This window comes from Rattus norvegicus, chromosome 3 (genome assembly GCF_036323735.1).
Source record: "Rattus norvegicus strain BN/NHsdMcwi chromosome 3, GRCr8, whole genome shotgun sequence".
In the NCBI taxonomy this organism is placed as follows: domain Eukaryota; kingdom Metazoa; phylum Chordata; class Mammalia; order Rodentia; family Muridae; genus Rattus; species Rattus norvegicus.
In genome coordinates, this window is record NC_086021.1 from 53,928,096 (window position 1) to 53,954,794 (window position 26,699).

General features: G+C 38.6%; 1 protein-coding gene across 21 annotated transcripts in view; it reads left to right on the forward strand.

Moving 5' to 3' along the window:
• The window catches only part of Mbd5 (methyl-CpG binding domain protein 5), a 405,513-nt gene that overhangs the window by 185,638 nt on the left and 193,176 nt on the right, over nucleotides 1-26,699 (forward strand). For all 21 annotated transcript variants that reach the window (XR_005502931.2, XR_005502930.2, XR_010064610.1 and 18 more), the window contains one exon: nucleotides 15,009-15,161. The gene's annotated coding sequence lies outside the window, so the exon portion shown is untranslated. The remainder of the gene's footprint in view (nucleotides 1-15,008; nucleotides 15,162-26,699) is intronic.

Consider the following 26,699-nt stretch of genomic DNA (forward strand, 5'->3'; position numbering starts at 1 on the left):
TCCATTTTGTCCACTGTTTTGTTGAGTATAGGCTTTTGTTGTATGATGTGATAATTTTTTATTTTCCTCAGAATCTGTTGTTATATCTCCTTTTTCATTTCTAATTTTGTTACTTTGACTACTGTCTCCATTATCATCAAAGTACTGGTTAGTCTGACTGAGGGTTTGTCTATCTTGTTCATTTTCACAAAGACCCAGCTTCTGGTTTTCTTGATTCTTTGTATAGTCCTTTTTGTTTCTATTTGGTTGATTTCAGCCCTGAATTTATTGCTATAGTCCTTTTTGTTTCTATTTGGTTGATTTCAGCCCTGAATTTATTGCTTGCGTTCTACTTCTCCTCGGTCTATTTGCTTCTTTTTGTTCTAGAGTTTTCAGGTGTGCTGTCAAGCTGTTGGTGTATGCTCTCTCCAGTTTCTTTCTGCAGGCACTCAGAGCTATGAGTTTTCCTCTTAACACTGCTTTCATTGTGTCCTATAAGTTTGGGTATGCTGTGCCTTCATTTTCATTAAATTCTCAAAAGTCTTCAGTTTCTTTAGTTCCTGCTTGACCAGGTTATCACTGAGTAGAGCATTGTTCAGCTTCCCTGTGGATGTGGCTTTCTGTTGGTTTTGTTGTTATTGAAGACCAGCCTTAGTCTGTGTAGATCTCATAGGATGCATAGGATTATTCCAATCTTCTTGTATCTGTTGAGATTTGTTTTGTGACCAATTATATGGTCAGTTTTGGAGAAGATACCATAAGGTACTGAGAAGAAGGTATGTTATTTTGTTTTAGGATGAAATGTTCTACACATATCTGTTATATTCATTTGGTTCATAACTTCTGTTAGTTGCACTATATCTCTGTTGGTTTCTGTTTCCATGATCTGTCCTTTGATGATACTAGAGTGTTGAATTCCCCCACTATTATTGCGTGAGGTTCAATGTGCTTTGAGCTTTTCTAAATTTTTTTCTTTTTAATGAATATGGGTACCCTTGCATTTAGAGCATAGATGTTCAGAATTGAGAGTTCATTTTGGTAGATTTTTCCTTTGATGAGTATGAAGTATCCTTCCTTGCCTTTTTTGACAACTTTTGATCGAAAATAGGTTTTATTCTATATTAGAATGGCTATTCCAGCTTGTTTCTTGGGACCATTTGCTTGGAAAAATTTTTTCTAGTTTTTTACTCTGAGGTAGTGCTTGTCTTTGTCACTGAGGTGTGTTTCCTGTATGCAGCAAAATACTGGGTCTTCTGTACCTATCTAATCTGTTAGTCTATGTCTTTTTATTGGGGAATTGAGTCCAGTGATGTTAAGAGATATTAGGGAATAGTGATTCTTTTTTTCCTCTGATTTTTGTTGTTACAGATGGAATTATGTTTGTGTGGCTCTCTTCTTTTGGGTTCATTTCGAGGAGATTAATTTCTTGATTTTTCTAAGGTATCATTTCCCTCCTTATGTTGGGGTTTTCCATCTATTATCTTTTGCAGGATAATATCCTGGATTTGTGGAATGATATTGTGTAAATTTGGTTTTCTCATGGAATATCTTGGTCTCTCTATACATGTTAATTGAGAGTTTTGCTGGACATAATAGCCTGAGCAGGCTATTGTGTTCTCTTAGGGTCTGTGTGACACCTACCCAGGATCTTCTGGCTTTCATAGTCTCTCGTGAGAAGTCTGGTGTAATTCTGATAGGTCTGCCTTTATATGTTACTTGACCTTTTTCCCTTACTGCTTTTAATATTCTTTCTTTGTTTTGTGTTTTAGGTGTTTTGACTATTATGTGACAGGAGGAATTTCTTTATGGTCCAATCTATTTGGAGTTCTGTAGGCTTCCTTTATGTTTATGGGTATCTCTTTCTTTAGATCAGGGAAGTTTTCTTCTATAATTTTGTTTAAGATATTTACTGGCCCTTTAAGCTGGGAGTCTTCACTCTCTTCTATACCTATTATCCTTAGTTTGACCTTCTCATTGTGTCCTGGATTTCCTGGATGTTTTTGGACTAGGAACTTGTTGCATTTTACATTATCTTTGACAATTGTGTCAATGATATCTTGTGTCTATGGTATCTTCTGCCCCTGAGATACTCTTCTATCTCTTGTATTCTGCTGGTGATGCTTGCATCTGGGACTCCTGATATCTTCCCTGGACTTTCAGTCTCCAAGGTTGTCTCCCTTTGTGATTTCTTTATTGTTTCTATTTCCATTTTTAAATCCTCCATGGTTTTGTTCAATTCCTTCACCTGTTTGGTTGTGTTTTCCTGTAATTCTTTAAGTGATTTTTGTGTTTCCTCTTCAAGGGCTTCTACTTGGTTACTTGTGTTGTCCTGTGTTTCTTTAATGGATTTATTTATGTCCTTCTTAAAGTCCTCTATCATCGCCATAAAATGTGATTTTATATCTCAATCTTGCTTTTCTGGAGTGTTTGAATATCCAGTATTTTCTTAGGTGGGAAAACTGGGCTCTGATGATTCCAAGTAGTCTTGATTTCTGTTCCTTGTTTAGGTTCCTGTGCTTGCCTCTCACTATCAGGTTGTCTCTGGTGTTAGCTTGTCTTGCTGTCTCTGGCAGTAGCTTGACTCTCCTGTAGGCCTTTGTGTCAGCACTCCTGTAGACCTGTTAACTTTCAGCCAGATCTGGGAACAGAGAGCTCTGCCCTCAGGTGTGTTGGCGCTCCTGGTGACTGGCTTTCAACTCTCAGCGCAGGCAGAAACCCAAAGGGTCCTGTCCCTGACTGCTCCTAGGTCTCTGTGCCCAAGTGGCACAAATGGCACTAAGTGATTTCCTCTTGAGTCAGGAATGTGAGCAGAGAGTAGTCTGCTGGATTCTCAGGAGTGTCTGCACTTCTGAGGGTCCAGCTCTCTCCCACACAGGATTTGGGTTTAGGGAGCTGTGTGACTGGTTCAGTTCAGTTCTGGGTGCAGGCAGGAACCCTTGTTTCATTTCCTTAAAGGAGTAACCTGAAACTGATATCTTTCCCACATTGAGACAGGATACTAATCTTGACAAGTACATCTTGTAGTATATAAATTATTAAAACATTTCAGAATTATTTTATACCTCTCCTTATAGCACTCAAAATAATAGAGTAAAGGAATCGTTGTGTTAAAGGGGATGGTATCTAAACAGAGTCCTCGGAATCCTTCATTGTACACATGTGTCTTGAGTGCTGCCTCTCCATCAAACCTACAATGTACAGTATACAAGGTGTGGAAGAGGAAAGTAATTTGAGTTTGAAACATACTAAAATCATGTCATCTAAATGGATATTAAATCCAGAATGATTAACTATGAGGCTAAAGATAATATTATAAAATTCTTCAAATTTTCAGATATTATTTCTAAAAACAAAATCCTCAGTCTGGAGCTTCCTCAGAAAATTGGCCATAGTACTACCTGAGGACCCAGCTAAACCTCTCCTGGGCATATACCCAAAAGATGTTCCAGCATATAACAGGGACACATGCTCCACTATGTCCATAGCAGCCTTATTATTTATAACAGCCAGAAGCTGGAAAGAACCCAGATGCCCTTCAACAAAGTAATGGATACAGAAAATGTGGTACATCTACACAATGGAGTACTACTCAACTATCAAAAACAATGACTTCATGAAATTCATAGGCAAATGGGTGGGATTAGAAAATATCATCCTGTATGAGCTAACCCAGTCACAAAAAAAACATACATGGTATGCACTCACTAATAAGTGGATAGATATTAGCCCAAAAGTTTAGATTACCCAAGATACAATCCACAAACCACATGAAGCTCAAGAAAAAGAACAACCAAAGTGTGGATACTTCAGTCCTTCTTAGAAGGGGGAACAAAAATATTCATAGGAGGAGAGATGGAAACAAAGTTTGGAGCAGAGACTGAAGGAAAGGCCATCCAGAGACTACCCCACCTTGGGAGCCAACCCATATACATACAACCACCAAACTGAGACAATATTGCTGATGCTAACAGGTGCATGCTGACAGGAGCCTGATATAGCTGTCTCCTGAGAAGCTCTGCCAGAGCATGGCAAATACAGAGTCAGATGCTTGTACCCAGACATTGAACTCCTCCCAGTTGGAGGAGTTAGAAAAAGGACTGAAGGAGCTGAAGGGCTTTGCACCCTCATAAGAATAACAGTACCAGCCAACCAGCATTCCCAGGGACTAAACCATCATCCAAAGAGTACACGTGTACAGACCCATAGCTGCAGCTGCTTATGAAGCAGAAAATGGCCTTGTTGGACACCAATTAGATGGGAGGCACTTGGTCCCACCAAAGCTCGACACCACCCCCACCGTGTAGGGGAATGTCAGGGCAGGGCAGCAAGAAGAGATGGGTAAGAGTAGAAGTGGGAAGCAGGATGAGATAGGGGGGTTATGGATGGAAAACTGGGAAAGGGGACAATATTTGAAATGTAACTAAATAATAAAATTTAATAATAAAAATAAAATGTTAAAAAGTAGAATCCACATGAATCACCCTTTAACTATATGGATATAAATATTTGCTCTGTTGTTATGTGTTTGATCAATCCTGCACTTACTGTTCTGTGTCATCCTACTTTAGTTTCATTTTTTCTTTTTTTTTGTTGGATTTTTTTATTTACATTTCAAATCCTATCCCCTTTTCCAGTTTTGTTTTGAGCTAGGAGCTTGCGCTCTGCCCAGGGTGCTCAAAGTCCTGTGCTTCTACATCTCCGGCTTCACTCATTCTCACAGTAGCTGAGCCTGATTGTTTCCACTGCCACAGCCACCTCCTGATAATTCTATTTTAAATTATTAGTCCTTCTTTGCTTTGCACCCCCTTCATAACACTTAAATTTTCCAGCAGTTATATAATCTCCATGTCTATTTTCTGCTCACACTAGAAGTCAAAAACTACTGAGGCAGTCTTTGTGTAGTGTGATAAATATACCTCCTCTAAGAGTTTATAGATCTGAAAATCACATTTAACATAAATAAGTCAATGTTTAAGCAAATATAAATCAAAATAAAGTTGTTTTCAAACACAAAGTGATATCATTTCACTAGGAAAAATGTCATGTGCATGTACTGATGTATTCTAAAAACTCTAAAAGCTACTCAGCTCAACATGAGAGTACACTTTTAAAGCAGTAACTTATAAAGCCTTTCGGGTATAATTGGTATAATTAACTCACCTCTATGTGCTTTTCTTTATATCTTTGGAAGTATTTTAAACTTTTTTTATTGAAGCTCAACATTAAGGTTATTGCCCAGGTGTTTATTCATTTATTTTAAAGTATATTTGTGTGTCATCAAGTCGGCCAGGGGTTGTTTTATAAATTATCATAAATACTAAATCCCTAATGGTGCTTAACATTTTATTAGGGAAAACAAAGCAATAAATATGTAACTAGTTCTATAATTTTTAAGAAGTAGATTGCCAAAGTGAGCTATCACGGCAGTGATTGCTGTTCAAACATGAGAGGACCTCAACTCAGCCCCTTGCACCCACACAAAAATACGCCGTGTGTTCCTAGCCTCAGCACTGGAGAGGCAGAGACAGGAGGATCCTAAATGCTTACTGAACAGTGAACCTAGTCTAATCCGAGAGCCCATGGTTAGAGACCTGGGGATTAGAAGGCACTTTGTATATTTCCAAAGGCATGAAGCAACCACCTAAGCCTCTCTGGCATGTATGATTGACAGGGCCAGCATGGCCTGATAACCTCAAGGGTGCAGTGGGAGCATGCCTGCCTTGGCAGTGAACAGCAGCTCTTTAATTTGACTGAAGTCCCCCTCAACAGCTAGGGAATCCTACCCAGGAATAATGAAGTCTGGTCTTGAAGGAGAGTCTACAACCACCACTTTATTAAACCTAAACATAGTTCGTAACTGAACTCTAAATACTTGGCCTTTTATGAACATATACACGTAGTTCTCACCATGTCAAAAAAAAAGTTCTCATTGCCGCAAACAAAGAACATTACAGAAAAGCATAATTAATCAAATTGCAGAGTTACAGAGTCTAGTTCCAGCAGATATAGCTACAGAATACTTCCAGTGGACATGCTTAAAAAACACACCCATTCCTAAGAATCGATGAACATTCTAAAATTGCAGAAGTTAAGGGCAGAAAGATTTTTTTTAATTTTTTTATCTTTATTAACTTCAGTATTTCTTATTTACATTTCGATTATTCCCTTTCGCGGTTTCTGGGCCAACATCCCCCTCCCCCTCCCCTTCCTTATGGGTGTTCCCCTCCCCACCCTCCCCCCATTACCACCCTCCCCCCAACAATCACGTTCACTGGGTGTTCAGTCTTGGCAGGACCAAGGGCTTCCCCTTCCACTGGTGCTCTTACTAGGATATTCATTGCTACCTATGAGGTTGGAGCCCAGGGTCAGTCCATGTATAGTCTTTGGGTAGTGGCTTAGTCCCTGGAAGCTCTAGTTGCTTGGTATTGTTGTTCATATGGGGTCTCGAGCCCCTTCAAGCTCTTTCAGTCCTTTCTCTGATTCCTTCAACGGGGATCCCATTCTCAGTTCAGTGGTTTGCTGCTGGCATTCACCTATGTATTAGCTGTATTCTGGCTGTGTCTCTCAGGAGAGATCTACATCCGGTTCCTGTCAGCCTGCACTTCTTTGCTTCATCCATCTTATCTAATTGGGTGGCTGTATATGTATGGGCCACATGTGGGGCAGGCTCTGAATGGGTGTTCCTTCTGCCTCTGTTCTAAACTTTGCCTCCCTATTTCCTTCCAAGGGTATTCTTGTTCCCCCTTTTAAAGAAGAAGTGAAGCATTTGCATTTTGGTCATCCTTCTTGAGTTTCATGTGTTCTGTGCATCTAGGGTAATTCAAGCATTTGGGGTAATAGCCACTTATCAATGAGTGCATACCTTGTGTGTTTTTCTGTGATTGGGTTACCTCACTCAGGATGATATTTTCCAGTTCCATCCATTTGCCTATGAATTTCATAAAGTCATTGTTTTTGATAGCTGAGTAGTATTCCATTGTGTAGATGTACCACATTTTCTGTATCCATTCCTCTGTTGAAGGGTATCTGGGTTCTTTCTAGCTTCTGGCTATTATAAATAAGGCAGGGCAGAAAGATTTTAAGAGTCAGAAAATCAGGAAGTTTGTTGTGAGATTGTGTCTCCTAAGAAAGTCAGTAGCTACACCCAGAAAGCCTCACCATCATGACTGGTTTGACATGAACTGAACAAGAATAGACATGTCAAAGTGGGCAGAGGAAACCCAGAAAGTTTCACCCCTACATAATGAACTACAGGCAAACTGAGGCATGCTGAGAACAGGAGAAAGAGTCTTCCCCAGGGAAGAATACACCAACTGGTTACTAATACTAAATCATCAGCCCATAAACATACATACAAGTAATATTATACAGACTGAGCAGGTTGTGCTTAGGAGTGTGTGTGTGTGTGTGTGTGTGTGTGTGTGTGTGTGTGTGTGTGTGTGTGTGTGTGTGCGTGTGTATGACAACAAGTAAAGGGGATAAAAGAACAGGCCATGTATTCGAAAGAGGGCAAGGAGGGTTAATGGGAGGATTTGGAGGAAGAGTGAGAAGGGATGTGTCTTAGGAGTTTTGTTGCTGTGATAAAACACCATGATCAAAGCAAGTTAGGAAGAAAGGGTTTATTTGACTTACTCTTCCACATCACTGTTGATCATTCAGAAGTCAGGACAGGAGCTCAAAACAGCCCAGGAACCAGGAAGGCAGGAGCTGCTGTAGCGATCATGGAGGAGCTGCTTAGTAGTTTGCTTCTTATGGCTTGCTCAGCCTGTTTTCTTGTAAAATCCAGGGCCATGATCCCAGGTGATCTCTCTAAGAGAATGCAAGGCTTGTCTGCTCCCCTGTCTTTTCAAGGCATTTCCTCAATTGAGGCTTCCTCTCTAATGACTTTAGCTTGGGTCAAGTTGACATAAAAGTAGCCAGTATATATTATAACCTCAAAAAATAAAAGAATTGACAAAAGGAGGTGGGGCCTCTGATAAGCAACATCCAGGTTTAACCTCTGGCCTTTACATGCATTTCAGTAATACGTACATATATACATACATACATACATACATACATACATACATACATACACACACATAAATATATATGTATATATATGCATGGTTATTAGTATTTATATAAAACAAACATAGATGTGGGCACAGCATAACCTGAAAAGAGAACAAGAAAGGCCAAACATAAGGGTTGAGGAAGGACTGAATGCAGAAAGTGAATACATCATGAAAGAGGATATAAAGCTAATTGGTGTTCTAATTCTGTCATGATGTTTTGGTTTGGGTAGGTAAGTGTACAAAATACATATTATACTAAAAGTATAAAATATACTGTAAAACACCATAGCTCCTATTACAAGTGCCTATTCTAACTATAAAGTTAATTGTATTGTATACAAGTTCATGTTGCATAGACTTTGGAGGCTGGTTATTGTTGATATGTGATGTTTTTATTTTCTTGAAAGTTTTTGATATTACTTTTTTATTAATCATTTTATTTGTTTACATTTTGAATGATATCCCCCTTACCTTTTACCCATCCCCAAACCCATCCTCTCCCCACCCCCTGCTTCTATGAGGGTGGTCCTCTACCTACTCACTCCCTCCTCACCACTCTTGCAGTCCCTTATTCTGAAGTATCCAGCCTCCATAGGAGCAAGGGCCTCTCCTCCCCCTGATGCCAGATAAGGCCATCCTCTGCTACATATGCAGCTGGAGCCATGGGTCTTTCCACGTGTATTTTTGGTTGGTGGTTTAGTCCCTGGGAGCTCTGGGGGATCTGGTTGGTTGATATTGTTCTTCCTGTGGGGTTGCAAACCCTTCAGCTCCTTCAGTCCTTCTCCTAGCTTCTTCATTGGGGTCCCCATGCTCAGTCCAGTGGTTGGCTGTGAGCAGCTGCATCTGTAATAGGCTCTGGCAGAGCCTCTCAGGGGACAGCCATAGCAGGTTCCTGTCAGCATGTACTTCTTGGCATCAGCAACAGTGTCTGGGTTTTGGTGTCTACAAATGGGATGGATCCCTAGGTGGGTCAGTGTCTGAATGGCCTTTCCTTCAGTCTCTACTCGACTCTTTGTCCCTGCATTTCCTTTAGACAGAAGGAATTCTGGATTAATATTTTTGAGTGGGTGGGTGGCCCCATCCCTCGACCGGGTGCCTTGCCTCTGGATATGATTTCTACAGGTTCTGTCTCCTCTTTGTTGGGTATTTTCAGCTAATGTCATCCCTGCTGGGTCCTGGGAGCCTCTTGCTTTCCTGGCATCTGAGACTTTTTAGTGGCTGCCTGCAGTTCCCCAGCCCTCATTACTAAATACCTTCATTCAATTTCCGGAACCCCTGTACATCTCCCCCCACCTCAGTCTCCTTTCACACCTGGTCCTGCCCGCCTTTTCCCTCCTTCCCCTCTTTGCTTCACAGGTCTCTCCTTCCCTCTATCTCCCATGATTATTTTGTTCCCCCTTCTAAGGACTGAAGTATCCACCCTTTGGTCTTCCTTCTTCTTGAGCTTCATATGGTCTGTGAGTTATATCGTGTATTCGGAGCTTTTTAGCTAATATCCACTTAATCAATGAGAACATACCATGTGTGTTCTTTTGTAACTGTGTTACCTCACTCAGGATGATATTTTCTAGTTCCACCTATTTGCCTAAGAATTTCATGGAATCATTCTTTTTAATAGCTGAGTACTATTCCATTATGTAGTGTACCACATTCTCTGTATCCGCTCCTCTGTTGGGGGACTATGTGATTTTTCAGTGCTGTTTCTCCTCTGGGGTAGTCTATTTCTTATATTCTTTTTGCCTCCTCTTCTACAATGTTCTAGATATTTGCATTGGGACTTGTTCTACAACTCCACATTTTGAATGGTTGTGTTTTTCTATAATGGTCTCTGTCTCTTACAGGGAGTTTCCTTTATGTGAAATGAGGTCTATACACATCTGTTAGTATAACAAGTACTCAGAATGTAGTTAGAAATTACCCTGGTTTAGGATTCTCCTCCAAGATCCATGACTACTCATCCTGGGTAGTTGGCTAGGTTTCCATTATCAGGCATGGTTTTCTCTTGTTGAGTGAGACTTAAGTGCAGTTAGAGAGCTTAGCACAAGATATGTGTGCTAGTACTGTACCCTTTGGTTTACTGAGCCACGCTGGTTGTTGTGGTTTATAAGTGTCATAGCAAGGTAGGACTTTCTTTGGAAGTTTGTATTGTGGCTTCTGGTACCATGAAAGTTAGTCTTCAAGGAGTTTCAGTTCCAGCTCAGGGGCCTCAAGCCTTACATCTGAAGTCCATGCTGTCTTCAACAATAAAGACTTACCTTCCACTTCTGGGACCAACAAAGAATAGCAATAGCTTGTAATGGTTTAGAGTCTCTTGGACAATCCTGACCAACAGCCCAAAAGGAAGGAAGGAAGGAAGGAAGGAAGGAAGGAAGGAAGGAAGGAAGGAAGGAAGGGAGGGAGGGAGGGAGGGAGGGAGGGAGGGAGGGAGGGAGGGAGGATAGATGGATGAGTGGAGATATATCCTATTAGGATTTTCCGTTAGATTGTCTTTCACTCTTGCAAAGGACAGAGCATTGTCATCCCAGATGGAAAATTTTATTTAAAATTTATGCATTTGTCTATATATTATACATTTTTATTTTTAATAAAATTTTAAAAAGAGTAAGTGTGAAATGAAAATTGAATAAAAAATATGATCAAATATATATGTGTGGTGTGAATAATTTTGATAAATAATTAGCAGAATATGTGTCTGATTGGATGCATATGAGTGCAGGCAGATGTGATAGAAGAGGCAGCAGGTAGGATGGTGAGTGAGAAGTTCCACTTTCCACACACTCCCAAGTATCTCCATTTCACTCAGCACCTGAATTCTCTGTAGAAGGAGTATATTGCAAACCAAGAAACACCCAGACACCCGTGGGTTATAAATTACTGCCTATGCTTCCTGTGGAGTTTACAGTTCTCTACAGCTTTCCGTTTGAGTTTGTTGAACACTAGGACTGAAGACAAGGTTATGTTCCATTCACAGTGAAGCATATTTAAAAAATAGGAGATTATAATTTTTCAATGTATCTGTGCATGATATATTGTGGTTGCATGGGTAGAGTTACGACAGGTCTATCATAGTCATTCTGAAGGCACAAAGGTGGGGAACATAAACTTTCCTTTTATCTTATCTCATTTATACCTAAAAACTAACAAAGTAACTAGAGCACTTTGATAACATGTTGACTTTTAAGTGGAATCAAACTAAATACCAACTACAGCAATGTTCACTATGAATTGCTGCCTGGTATTGGCTGGTATTCATTACTGTATAGCAAGTATGTCAAAGCTCCTTTCTCAAACGTGAGACACTGAAAATCATGAAACAATCTGTCCCCAAGAGTTTCAATGACAGGCGAACAAGATGTATAGAAGGAGCCATACAAGAATGCATTTGTGCTATTTCCTCTCTGTGAAGAGGAATTAAGACATTTTTCTTCTATGTTAAAATTTGACTTTAAAGAAAAAAATCAGGGCTGGAGAGATGGCTCAGCCGTTAAAGGCTAGGCTCACAACCAAAAATATAAGAAAAAATCATTACCAGTCATCTCTTAAGTAGAGCAAAGATTAGTTTTCCTTTTCCTCTGAGTATCTAGTGGGTAGTATTGCTAATCAATAGGTCTGAGACAGGATGGACACCTGTGTGACAAAGTGGATAGAGCGTACCTTATACAAAAAGCTGAGAATTTCTGTCTTAAAATATACTGAGTATCTGAAGAATGGGAAAGGCAAGGGATGGCCCTGCCAGAAAGAAGGAAGGGGTGGTGGGGAGGGGTTTAATCTGGGTATTTGTACAAATCTGCTTATTTTTACTTTCTATAATCTAAATATATTTTCATATGTATCATAGTTGAAGATACTCTACAGTTGTTGGTGAACCTTTAGGAAATCAAGTCCTGATCAGCAATGGGAAAGCAGTTGCATTATCCATGCCTCCCACTCCTACATAGGGCGGCTTCCTATGCAGTCACTGAGCTCCCTGAGGTCTTGATGAGATAATTTCCATGGCTGCCTTCTAGTAGATGCACCCCACCTCCTGGACTGCATGGAGCCATCTTTATTTACTCTTTAACACTTCACTAAACTACTAAGTCATTTTTTCTCAGAATTTTACTTCACACAATAACATCATTTCTTAATTTTTTCTAACTAATACTATAAGTTGTACATAATCCTTATATTATGTAAAACAAATGAAATAAGACTTTGTCTTATTAATGATGTAGTCATAAAGAGATTGAAATTAATGAACAAGTGGTGGCTTCTTTTAGGTTTCTTGGGGGGGGCATTGTTTGTTTGTTTTTTACTTATTCAGTTTAGATTCCACTAACTGCCCCACTACCGGTCACCCCTTCCCACAATCCTTCATCTATCACTATCTCCTTCTCCTCTAATTGGGTGGATATCCCCCAACTCTGGCACTTCAAGTTTCTTCAAGGCTAGGTGTTTCCTCTCCCACTGAAGCTAGACAAGGCAGCCCAGCTAGAACATATCCCATGTATAGGCAACGGCTTTTGAGATAGCCCCTGCTCCAGTTGTAATGAACTCACATAAAGACCAAGCTTTATATATGCTACATATGTGTGGGAAGGCCTAGGTCTAACCCGTGTATGTCCTTTTTTGGTGTGTCAGTCTCTGAGAGTCCCTACGGTCTAGGTTAGTTGACTCTACTGGTCTTCCCATGGAATCGCTGTCCCCTTAGGGGCTGTAATTTTCCTCCCTGATCTTCCATAAGAGTTCCCAAACTCGTTTCACTGTTTGGCTGTGGGTATATGCCTGTCTGAGTCAGTTGGTGGGCTGGCCTCTCATAGGACAGTAATGCTAGACGCCTGCCTGCAAATATGACAGTATTATTAATAGTGTAAGGGAGTGGTGCTTGCCCATGGGATGGGTCGCAAGTAGAGATGATTATTGGCTGGCCATTCTCTCAGTCTCTGCTCTCTCCCCAATTCCTGCATCTCTTGTAGACATGGTAAGTTTTGGGCAGAAAGGTTTGTGGGTGAGTTTGTGCCCACATCACTCCACAGTTGTACCTGCCTGACCACAGGAGACAGCTTCCCCAGGCTCCATACCCAGTGCTGTGATTCACAGCTAAGGACACCCCATTGATTCTTGTGTGCCTCCCCTATGCCAGGTCTCCTTCTCTTTCTGGAGATGCCCCCTAGTTACCTACCTGTTGGTTGCAGATTTCCATTCATTCTCATAGTCTGGCCATTCCCCTCTACACCTCCCCACACCTAATCCTGAACTCTCCCACTGTCTTCACCATCCCCTCTCCCACATGGATCCCTCCCTCTATGGACCTTCCATAACCATTACCATTCCCCCTTCCAAGTAAGGCTCAAGCATCTTTACTTGTACCCTTCTTCCTGTCCAGCCTCCATAGGTCTGTGGAGTGTATCATGGGCATCCTGTACTTTATGGCTAATATTCACTTATAAGTGAGTACATACTGTGCATGTCCTTTTGGGACTGGGTTACCTCGCTCAGGAGATTCTCAAGATCCATCCATTTGCCTGCAAAATTCATGATGTCTTTTGTTTTTTATAGCTTCCATTGCGTAGACGTACACATTTTCTTTATCCATTTTTTTTGTTGAGGGACATCTAGATTGTTCCCAGTTTCTGACTATTATGAATGAAGCTGCTGTGAACACAGTAGTGCAAGTGTCTTTGTTGGACGGTGGAGCATCTCTTTGGGTATATGCCCAGAAGTAGTATTAGGTTGTAGTGGCTAAAGAATAATTAAGGCCAGGGGGGTCGCTCAGCTGATAGACTTGCTGCAAAGATTTAGGACCTGAGTTGGAGCCCTGGGAATTGCATGGTGCAAGGAGAGAACCAACTCCTGCAATGTGTTTTCTGGTCCGCATGTGCATTAAGGCACACATATACACCACACCTACACAAAAAAGTGTAAAAAAAGTGTAAAAAGTAACTGAGGCAAGACACTACATAGATGAGTTTAAAAAGAAATTTTCCACAGAAATTTGATGAACTGTTAATGCAGGCCATAATCTATGAAACTATTTCTCTTAGCCAAAAATGAGTCACATTCTACTAGCTTTCAAAAGTACCAAAGTGGTCCATTATTGGTACAAGTTGAATCACATGTCTACATTGCTCAAAATGTCTATGGAAAGATAGATATAAGGTAAGGATCATACAATAAACATTTTATCTTTCTTACTGTAATATTTCAAAGAAGACTCGACCACCTCTCCAGAACCAACAGTATATTTGTGAATTGCCCTGTCAGCAGGAAGAACCAGCATTTTGTGTCAGGGTACTTTAGAAAGCAATCCTAAAAGATTTCTGTTATTGTGAATGACTCTAAAAATGTAATATATTTTATACTTAACACTTTCTTAAGATAAAAATATTTCCCCCGAACTGTAAGTTAATTTTGTCCTTTAACATTTTTGTAAACTATAAATTCAAATATATATAATTATCATATTTTTAGATAATTAAATACCAAATAATCTAACCAGTATAGTGTTATCAGGATCTAGCATAACTGTTGAAATATAGATTCTTAAACCAGACTTGAGCATTCATGTCCAGCCTCACCACCTAGATCCTTGTGCAAGTTTATGCAGTGTAGGCTTCACCATTCATCTTCATTATCTGCATAAATAAAGGGAGCTTCTATTTTTAAAAACATCTGTTTACTGCGTTCTTCAATAAACATTTAGCTTTTGCTCAAGTGTTTGAGGAAAGCAGCAGTCGCTGTGTTCCAGGCTGGATTCAGCTGCCCTGGGAGCCAAGTGGGTGTTGTTTGCCTTAGTGTAAAACACTGGAGTCAAATCACAAGTTGATGCAGCTCCTTATTACTCATATTATTAGCACACATCAGTGTCTGAAACTCAGATTATATGACTGTAATCAAACCTCCTAAGACGCTTACGGCTTTTAATGAGAATCTTAAAACATGTGGAATAACTGTTCAAAGTTGGTAAATGTTCCCTTGTTTGCTTTTTAACAGAGCCACAGAAATATACAAGAAATCAAGAGCACAGAGTATTTCCTTCCATCAGTCCTCAGAACCCTGAAACGATTCTAACTCGATCAAGCACAGAGCACAGAGGAAGGCCCACCTTGGCAGATGGCCACAGAGGATGTCAACAATTTCTTGGAGGCAAGCAATTAAATATTTGTGGAATGAGATTTCTGTCTTTTAACTATATAAAATCAAATAGGGTTTGAGTGAATATTGGGTTCTTGTTAACATGTCTATTTCTTGTCTCTTCACTTCCTTCTTTTCTTCAGCATTGCTGTGTGTCAGAAGTTACGTTAGAGTGCTTATCCCCTACCTATAGGATTGCACAGCCTAAAGAAGCACTGACTCCATAGATAGGAAATGAGGTTTGAAATAACATATCAACTACCCACATGTGAAAATGAGTCCGTTGAATTTATCTTGGACACATATAAATGAAAATACTAAATATATTTTCAGGTTTAATTATTGTCTATTCGTTTTAGAGTTATTTGTACTTTTTATTAATTTAAATATCTTGAGCGCGTGTTCTCCTCTCAAGAGTCTTGGAAAGCCATCACATTATAACCCTCCCAGCATTGGGTTTTCTCAGTCCATAGCATCCAGGGGATTCACTGAGCTTGGAGGTTCTGTTCTGGCAGATCCTGTTCTTTTCAGACGAGTAAAGGCTGCACAGAAGACTGCCAGCTTAAAAATTGAAGTTAATTACATTGTCATTAAGGGAAAGTTTATATAGATAGAAACTGATGATTCTTTTTTTTTAAAGGTCATATAAGCAGTCTTCTACCCTTTTCACATTCATAAAAAATAAAAACCCAAGTAGATGGGGAAGAAGGTGAAATTTTAAAAAAATGACTTCTTAGGGTAATGAGGGCTCTGCGCTTAAGAGCACTGACTGCTCTTCCAAGGTCCTGAATTTAATTCCGATCATCCACATGGTGGCTCACAACCATCTGTAATGGAATCTGATGCCCTCTTCTGGTATGTCTGAAGACAGCTATAGTGTACTCCTATAAATAAAATAAGTAAATCTTTTTAAGAAAACAACCTCTTTAAAAAGTAAGGAAGCATGAAAGTCTCAAGTAGAGAAACTGTAGTCAGGCTTTGAATGTTTTAGTTTTAATTGAGCTCAGAGTCCTAACATCCATTATGAATTGTACCTTCCACCCAGATGTTTGCATTTCCAGGAAGTATGGGAAGCACAATAGCTCTAGTAGTTGAGAGATTTGTTACCTGTAGGGTTTTCCTATTAAGGGTGTAACCATTTCCTAGTGATGGTGGTGATTGAGAAACAGGATGGGAGTCCTTTAAGGCACAGTGGTTGATAAGGAACTGTCTAAGGTTCTTTTCAGCACTAATATACTATGCTATTAATAATTGTTTTCTATGTATATCTAGTCTCTTGGAGAATTTGAAAATATTTATGCCATAGACATATTTGAACGTGAGCAAAATAGAATGTGCTGTTTAAAAGAAGCTGCCATATTTTCTCTATACACGCATTGCTTCTGGTGAACTGGGCTGCTCATGGTCATTGAAAAAAAGTTCTTCTTGATGCTATGTTTTGGAGAAGAAAGTTCAAGACATTTATTTCCAGGGTACAACCTGCTGTAAACTGATAAAGACTAACTACAGGTCCTGAGATTAACTCCCGTCTCTTGCCTGATGGCTTGTTTATAGAACGTAGCTGCTTTGGTGCAAGTGCACGAGGCCTCAATGTGATGAACATTAGAGCGTAGGTGTTGTTTACCTGCAGGGCCCCAGGGTAAAGGAAAGGTAGGTCTGAAAGTGAGGTAGTACTGACTCCAGAGAAGTAAACACCATACTACTCCCCCGCCTCGTCCCTCTGTGTTTCACATGCTGAGGACAATACAATAAGTTCCCAAGTAAACTTTAGCTGTTTAACTTACTACAGAGTCTTCCTGGATTTTTAGTAAGCAGCTTACTTTTTAAAAATATTTTGTCAGTGTAATAGAATTCAGCATGGAACATTTGTAGTCAGAGAAGAGAGGGAGCACTACACTGAGCCATCATTGATCCTCACAAACAGCGTGTGACTGGGGTGCGGGTGCTTCAGAAAGATGTTTCTGTTGGGCATAACTTTTGAATTACAAAAGCAGCACATACGTTGGGATTAAAAATGAGAAACACGAATAGAAAAAGGAAAAGTTGATCCTCCTGTAACACAAGTCTCCTGTATTTACTTTATTATCTCAGAAATAGTGTCTCCAAACCTAGATATCTGGGAGCACACTAGTTACATAAAGACAACTCACGTGCAGATATCATTGCATCTTTTTCCACATAATGGGTCAGTCTGGCAGCCATTGTTAGCGCTCTTTCTACTCTCTACTTCTTTTTGCTAATCTCATACTAATAAAGATGTGACCTTTTCTCGTTTTTAAGACTTTTTTATAGTTTGCCTATAACCTTGTGTTGTTTTTCTATTTATTTCCCCATACTGAATTTTACATTTTGCACTAGTTAAGTAATCAGTGTTTCTATGATAATTTCTGAAGTTTATGTTCAAGATAACAAAATTTTCTTCATCCCATGGACTACTTTTTCTTTTTTAAAATTAATAATTATTTAAGAAAGTTATACATATTTACAAGAATGTTGATGACTGTTCATCCCCAATCCTCCCGGATCTGCACCCACTCATCATCTCCAACTTTTTTATTTCCATTACCCACTGAATCCAGTTTCAGCTGCCCATATACGCACGGGTGTGGGACCATGCACTGGAACGTGGTGGACTTATACAGACCACACCCTTAAAAACAACACCACCATCCCCACCTGCTCCTCACCTCTCCATTGCTGGATATACCTGGCTTGATCCTGTACAAGTCTTTTGCAGAAATCTAAAGGTGCTGTGAGCTCATGAATGCCGAGATCCTGTCATGTCCTGAAGATCCTGTCACGCAGTCTCTCTGACCTCTGTCTTTACAGTCCATCTACTTCCCCTTCCCTGACGATCCGTAGGCCCTGGGGGAGGGGATGACATAGATGTCACATTTGTGACTGAGCATAAACAGATGCTTTTCCTCCATACTTTAACCAGTTAGGAGTTTGTACATCAATCACTCTCCACTGTACAAATTTCTCCAATGAGGTCTAGTATTATCTATACTTATCTATGGGTAAAGAAATAAAATGCAGCAGCTTAACACCATGCCCACCTAGCAAAATAATTGTAGTAGGTGCAACTTTGGGGCCTGTGAGCTCTGCCACTGTGGGCTCTTGGCCAAATTTACAGTATCAGGTCTATATTTCCTGCTGTGTAGTGGGCCTTAAGTCCACTCAGGAAGCAGTTGGTTAATGGACTACACGTTTTACACATGAAGTATATCTGGAATTCTGACAGTGCCCTAGCAGCATCTTTTTTATCTACGTTGGTTGAAAACGTCATCTTTATGATATCCTGATATCCTGTGTATGTCAAAGTATATCCTTCATTTTTAATATATACTTTATGTTTATGTATTTTAAGATTAAGCATTTTATTTCAATATTGTAATAATATCTTATTTCTTAATTTTGGACATAGGATCTCAATATATTCCTCTGGCTGGCCCCAGATTCTCCTGCCTCTGCCTCCTTATGTCAAGGATACCAGGCCCTGTGCCACAATGCCCAGCTGGAAGCTTCCTCTGTCACCTTTGTTTTTAGCAGTATGACAAGCTGGACCGATTTGCTTTTTCCTCTTTAGGCTTCATGCTGACCTGTTTATTTCTAAAACTTGATTTTTTTTTTTATAATCAAACATGAAGAATTTTTCATTACTTCTTCAATTACTTCTCCTTTTTCTTGTTTTTTTTTTCCATCAAATATATGTTTAAATATGATAGTTCAGTGTTGTCTCCTGGTTTGAAGTTTACAAGCTTTGTTATTTCCCCAATATTTTTTTTTCTTTTCTTTAGTTCGGAGTTGGGGACTGAACCCAGGGCCTTGTGCTTGCTAGGCAAGCGCTCTACCACTGAGCTAAATCCCCAACCCCTTCTCCAATATTTTTAAATTATTCTTTACTGACCGTTCTTTAAAATGTTTTGTATTCTTAACCTCCGGTTCATTGGCTGCTTTTTCTCTCTCCAATATTCTTTTAAAGCCCATCTAATTTTTTTATAAATACTTTATTTTTCAATTATATAATTTCTTTTTAATTCTTTTACATGGTAACATATTTAAGATATAAAATTTATCATATTTACCATTAAGTGCGCTTGAATTTTTTTAATTCTTCCCTGCTGAAATTTCTGATGATAATTTTTCTGGATAATGGCTGCTTAATGTTTTTGAATTCGTAATCATTGTTTTCTATTAGCTGCTTTTTGATGAACCTTGAGTTACTTTCCTGTTCTTTTCCTGTCTAGTAATTTTTGTCTTGTGTATTGAATATGTGTGGTTTACTTTTTGAGTCTTGTTACCTGGCACCAAGTTGGTTTTTGTAACTTAGTGGAATCACTAGCTGTTTGACTTCATCTTATGAAGGCTTACTTTCATGTTTTATAAAACAGATCAGTTTACTTCAGACACTTGTGGAGAACCAGAAGTTTTACCAAGTGACTCTCTGTGGTCATTTGAAATTCAGACTCCAGCTTTTCATCTCCTACAGTGACAGTCACTATTTGCTTTGCCATGACGTTACTTTCTGGCCATCCTCCCTAGGCAGTGCACGTATACATATGTGTCAGTGCACTACAGGGTCAGCATAGGTTCATCTCCTACAGTGACAGTCGCTATTTGCTCTGCCATGACGTTACTTTCTGGCCATCCTCCCTAGGCAGTGCACGTATACATATGTGTCATCAGTGCACTACAGGGTCAGCACAGGTGAGATCTGAGACTTGTGCCATCCCTCCCTCCCTCTTCCCTCCTTCTATCCTCAGCTTACATTTACTCTGTCTAATCTGAGTTCCGGTCTCTGAACCGTCTAGTAAATAAGGCTTTCTGGTAATATCTGGTTCTGTGTTTTCACTGGCGTATATTACTACATTTCCACAAATAAGTATGCACTGTATCTAGATCACGCACACCCCTGGGCCCCGCTCTTGTCGTCCTGCTCTTGTTGAACATCGTCATTTTCTGTGCTGTACGTTTGTGTCCAGTGATGTCATTACGGTCGATCAAACACTGTCCTCTCTCTTCTCCTCTTCATCTGTTTATTGTTGAGTAAATCTCCAGGATAGCCTCAGGGGTGTTCTTTGTTTTCTTCTGTTTTGTTTTACATTTTCCAGGATTTTTACATAGTTTGTTGTGGTTGTTGCTCTTGTTCTTGTTGTAGTCCTCGTTTGTCATTGCTAGAAGAATTATTGTGGTTTAATTCACTATATTGTTATCAGGATTGGCATCCTTGGGTCTTTATTTTTATTTATTTGTTTTTTTAGGGTCAGAGCTTTATTTTGATAACACTTGGTAACAGTTGTCACTAAAATGAAATCACAGATACATATGCCATAAATAATAGTATGCTATGTTAATATAAAACTTTTGCAGAAAAGATGTGGAAGAACTTTGATCCTTGAGTATATAATAAATTGAAACTAGAGGGAAGGGTGCTGCATACCTTTTTTAAATTTTATATTTCCTGGATATTTTATGTATTTACATTTCAAATGTTATCCCCTTTCCCCCCTTCTCCCCTACCCCGCTTTCTCCTTCCCCTGCTTCTATGAAGATGTTTCCACTCCCACCCACTTACTCCTGGCATTCCCCTACACTGGGGAAATGAACCTTCACAGAACCAAGGGCTTTCCTCCTATTGAGGCTGGAAAATGCCATCCTCTACTACATATGCAACTGGAGCCATGGATCTCTCCATGTGTACTTATTGGTTGATGGTTTAGTACCTGGGAGCTCTGATGGAGTCTGGTTGGTTGATACTGTTGTTCTTCCTATGGGGTTGCAAACCCCTTCAATTCCTTCAGTCCTTTCTCTAACTCCTCCATTGGGATATTTATATTTTTATATTTACTTCATAATGAGTCTGGTCAATTAGGTCTAGCTTTGATTCTTGACTCTGCTGTTTCTTACTGAGTTATTTCAGATTTTAGGGTTTCCTTCAGACATTAAAGGTGAAAATATATGTACAACATGAGCATAGGATCCAAAACTCCTTATAGATGCTTATAGATCCTTACAGATGGTCCTTATAGATTCTGCTTCCCTTTATGAACATAATTACCTTTTAAGGTTGGAAAGTTGGATATTCCCATATACAGGGACTTGCCCAGGATTGTGCTTCTCTGTATCCATAATACAGATCAGTTAAATTGATCCTGGGAGTTGAGTTTATGCCTCCAGATGTTCTAGTTTCAGTAAATTCTATGTGGGGAAAACAGTTGGATTATCATTTACAGAAGCAACATGATAAGGAATACTAATTACAGCACCAGGGTTTTTTGAGTGTCAGGACTACTAGATTTTTTCTATCATAAAAATTGAGTCTATTGAAATTTTTGACTTTCAAGGCAAATGGACTATGCAGTACGAATTGTCTAATTTAGGAATGTTAAGTCAAATAAGCATTTGTGTATATCATCTATATAGACTGATATATAGGCATATATATATATTTGCAAATATACCATATATTAATATATCGATACATTTATTATATCTTAAATATATAGTAATATAAAGATCCACTATGGAATGAGCCATTCTTTCCTGCGAATTTAGTTGTGACTTAGAACTGAATGATTTGTATCGTGAGCAAATGTGTTATTTAAAAATCGTTTATTCACAGAATGGACTTTTCTGTGAATCATTAACATTTCTGGCTGACCTATCTGTGAGATCTGTGTTAGGATTGTATGTGTCTGTTGCTTTGTGTTACATTTAAAGTATATGCTAAGATTTTGTGTGTGGTTTCAAAAACAGTTTGCTACAGTAGAAGCAATTTCATGCTGACAGTAAAAGGGGAAATGGTTGCAGTTGCATTAGCACTGTCTCTCTGGTAAACATTTCACAGTTGCTATTCACATTTATGCCTGGTCAAATAGAAACCCATCAATCATGTAAAGCTGGGATGAGAATCTGATCTCTAATGCATAGCATAAATTTTCATATACTCTTGTCTACAACAAAAGAATGTGCAGTAACATTTCAGATTAAAATCTGTCCTTTCCAATTGACTTTGTTGCTATTGAAGAATCAAAATGTAATACTATGTGAGGAAATAAAATAATTTCTGTCTGGGTGTGGTTTTGTTCAAAGCAAATGTACACATATTTCTATGATGATTATAGGTCTATAAAAACTTTACAATTGCTTGTGCATTTTAAGGTGAATTATCTTTATTGTTCAATAGCCATATACACTGATTTGAATTGTAGAAATATATATTTTTATAGTAAAGATTACCTAAAATTATAATATAAAAAGTAAACAAACTATTTGTATAGCACATGAGAGTTATACGTTTATTATTTTTATGTAAATATAAAATACATTTAATATTTATAAAATTTTAGCACTTTTATTAAAAATGAACTCAATAAGATGTTTACAATTATAAAACAATCTGGGAGATTATATATTTTTAATTGTAAAACAATTGGCAGAACAGTTGAATATAAATTTTTACTTAAAATCTCAGCTGAAATGTTCAGTTTACTTACACTAGCATTTTTCCAGCATTTATTAAGAACTGTTTTAGGAAGCTGAGCTTGTTTTCCCACCTCTTTAGAAGGCAAAAGCAGGCAGATAATCTGAGTTCCGGGCCAAGCAGGACTTTGTATGTAAGATTCGGTCTTGGAGGGAGGAGGGGGGAAGGAAGAACTTGTTACTAACAAAGTACCAACTAGACACTTTTAGGATTTCAATAAATTATTCTCATCCAACCTTGCCTCAAAGAAGTGTGTTGTTTTATAGAACAAGCACAAACAAGTAGGTATATACAGAGTAGGCCAACATTGAAAGTATAGTTCTTAACACAAATGTGCCCAAGATGAATACTTATATGTGTCAGTTTTTAATTATATCAGAATTACAGGTAATCTTTAAGAAAGCCCATTATCATTCTGAATATAACATAAGCATTGAAAGAATGGATATTCTCTCATAACTGGAAATGTAAGGCAGGATATCATGTACTATGAGTCTTCATATAGTATATGAACTGTCTCTATAAGTAAGCCAGATATTTTACGATTATTCTGATTTTGACAGAGATTCTGCCACTTTTGGAATCTTGAGCAAAATATTTCTCAGTTAATTCCAGGTTCTTCATCTCTAAGACATAGTGGTAATATGTCTGACTAGTTTCTTGTCAACAGTGAATTATGTTTATATTGATTGTGTCTTTAAGAGGTTAGGTTAAAAAACATGGTTTTAGTAACTCTTCCTATTGCTCTTTCTTTTACTAATAAAGGATAGGTGAAAAGAGACTTCTATGACATACTAATATTAAAACTATAATAGTGAATTTACCTGGGAGTACATAGAATTTATATACCCATTAGGAAATTGAAAACATTTCATATTATTAAGCAAAAAAATGTGTTGTGATTTATAAGTAAAATTATTTTGTTGTTTAATCTCATACTTGAACATGGTGTCTTTAGAGGCTGAAAACTCATAACACTTAGGAATTATAATTTACTTTTTCTTTTTTTTTTTTTTCTTTTTTTCGGAGCTGGGGACCAAACCCAGGGCCTTGTGCTCGCTAGGCAAGCGCTCTACTGCTGAGCTAAATCCCCAACCCCTAATTACTTTTTCTTAATTCATATATCATTTATTATTCATTCTTAACAGGTATTGTGGGTTGGTACTACTGGTGATAGAATACTAAAAGCCTTGCAATACCTTATCGTCTAGACATTTGCATGTGGGGTAATCATTTGTAACAGTCCTACACTTCCAAATCCAGCACTTGAGAGACTGACTATTCGTAGGTACTTAGCAATGACTTGAAATACAGTAGATGTCCCATGAGAGAGAGTGTCTTCATGACTGCAGGAATCATTGGCAGGATCCCATTAGACTTGGAAAGTTAACTAGCCCACTGTCCTGGAAATCGTCTGACTCTTCCTGTCATTGTATTGGGAAGGTAAAATTTAGAACTCGCTTTATGAAATTATGAAGCTTCAGGTACAAATATATAACAAAGGTAGGATTACAAACATACATGACAATATTGAGGCTCACTCGTTTTTACCTTTGAAAAAAATTACATTTTTCCTTGTCTATGCAGTGTTTCAAAACCAGAACCACAATGTCCACATTATATAGAACTTTTCTTTTATCTCTATCATGAATGATCCCCCATTTCTAACTATAAAGAACGTCCTTGGTGATCATATTCTACTGACCTCAGATTTTTTTTCAGCTGATAGAAAATACTTGTGTATAATGATGACGTAACATACTGTCTGGTATGTTTACATTTATAATAATTAAATTAGTTAAAACAGCTGTCACCTCAAACAACATTTACCGTTTCTTTATAATAAAAAGATTCAAAGTATACTCTTGTATCTACATTGAAGTGTACAGAACAGTATTATTAACTTAGAAAATTACATAGACCACATTCCTGGACCTGTACATAACTTGTCACTTGTCATCTAACTTCTCAGTAGAACACAAGAAGTTTTCCCCAACTCAACTGTAATTTTGAACTCACTGATAAAGAAATGCCCTTTCCTCCCCAGCTACTAATCTATGTGGTCCTGTGTGGTTGGACTTTACTCTCACCTAAGTAAGCTTGTACAATACTATGCTTTTGTGTCTGCTTTATTTCACTTAATGTAATATCCTCCAAATTCATTCCTGTTGGTAAAAATGACAGGATCACTCATACCCTTTAGGGCCTAATAGTATTCCAAATTATTTGTGTGCTACATTGTTAGAATTTCTTCTACTTATAGACAATTATATTTTCAGTACTTTGGTCACTAGGACTAATGCTTCAATAAATATAAATAATTATTTTCTCTGTATACTGATTTGATTTTTTTTAATGTATACCCAGTAGGGGAATTTTTGTCATATAGTCTCTATCTTTAATTTCTGAGATATCTACTTATTCTCTTCTATAAAAGTTGTTGACTTAGTTGGAATTTCCATTGCTGGGGAGAGACACCATGACCAAGGCAACTCTCTCATAAGGACAACATTTAATTGGTGCTGGCTTACAGGTTCAGAGGTTCAGTCCATTATCATCTAGGTGGGAGCATGGCAGCATCTAGACAGGCATAGTGCAGGAGGATCTGGGAGTTCTACATCTTCATCTGAAGGCTGCTAAGAGAAACTGGCTTCAGCGAGCTTGGTCAAGGGTATTAAAGCCCTTGCCCACAGTGACACACTTACTCCAACAAGGCCACACCTCCTAAAAGCGCCACTCCCTTGGCCAAGCGTATTGAAACCACCACAGTTGTACTCATTTGCTTTCTCACAAATGGTGTCTAAGAGTTTTCTCCACATTCTTCAAGCACTTGCTATCTTCTGTCTTTTCAATAATAGCCGTGATTTCACATTTTTTGAGAACTTCAAATACATGAGTAATATATTTCTATACCACGCTCCTCTCTCACAGTTCCTCCATGTCCTCTTCACTTCCTTTGAAACTTATGACTTACTCTTCAGTTATTATTGGAGAGAGTGTATATTTGTGTCTGTGTGTTCACATGTGTGTACATGTAACCCGCTAAGCCTAAGTGTCCTGCCTGGGCTAAACTGATTCTGTTAGCAGCCACTAATTGTCTATAGCTCTTTATCTAAGAGTGGGAACCTTGAGATTTTTCCCATATACTTTGGAGTATCAACTGCACACAAATACAACCTGCTGGGTCTGTTTATGTCAGTGGTATACATACAGTTTCAAAGATGACCACTTTGGATTGGACAGCCAGTAAGCGGTCTCATCCCTTAGAGAGGCTAATTCTTTTCTGCCAGTAGTCATTAGTTACCTATAGTTCTTTGTCTAGTGATGGGACTCCATTAGATTTTTCTCTTTCCCACATTAACATGTCTATCAATAGTGTGATTGTCTTGTTTATGCAGCCATTTCTAGGACTCTGACTTTCTAGCTGTTACAGTCTCTCCACCCTTCTTCCATGATGCTCCATGAACCCTATATGTGGGAGCTGTGATATAGATGTATGCATTGTGGTTTTGCTTGCCAGTCACATGGACCAGCCATTCAAAAAGACATATCATGTGCTTGTTACTGGTGTTTTCATTAGTCTGTGGTTCTTGTGGGGAGTATTATCACTCAACTTTTAATAAAATATACATACATGCCAGACAGTGATGGCTTACTTAGGAGGGGGAGGCAGATGGAATTCTGTGAGTTTGAGGCCAGCTTGATCAACAGATCTAGTTCCAGGGCAGCCAGAATTACAGGAAAAAAAACTATCTCAAAAAACAAAACAAAAAGAAAGACACACACACACACACACACACACACACACACACACACAAGTAATCATAATAAAATGAAATGTACTTATATGTATCATATATAACTTTAGGCAAATATAAAATAATATGATTCCCTGATGTCTTCCTAACAACCTTGGTTTTATTTGTCTTCACTCCCACCTTCCTCGTCTGTATTGGCCTCCCTCCTTCCTCTCCTTCATTTTATTTCCCACTTCATGTTGCCTATGTTCTTCTAGTCCTCTTCTAAATGCATACACACACACCTATTGCCCCTTTCTACTTTGC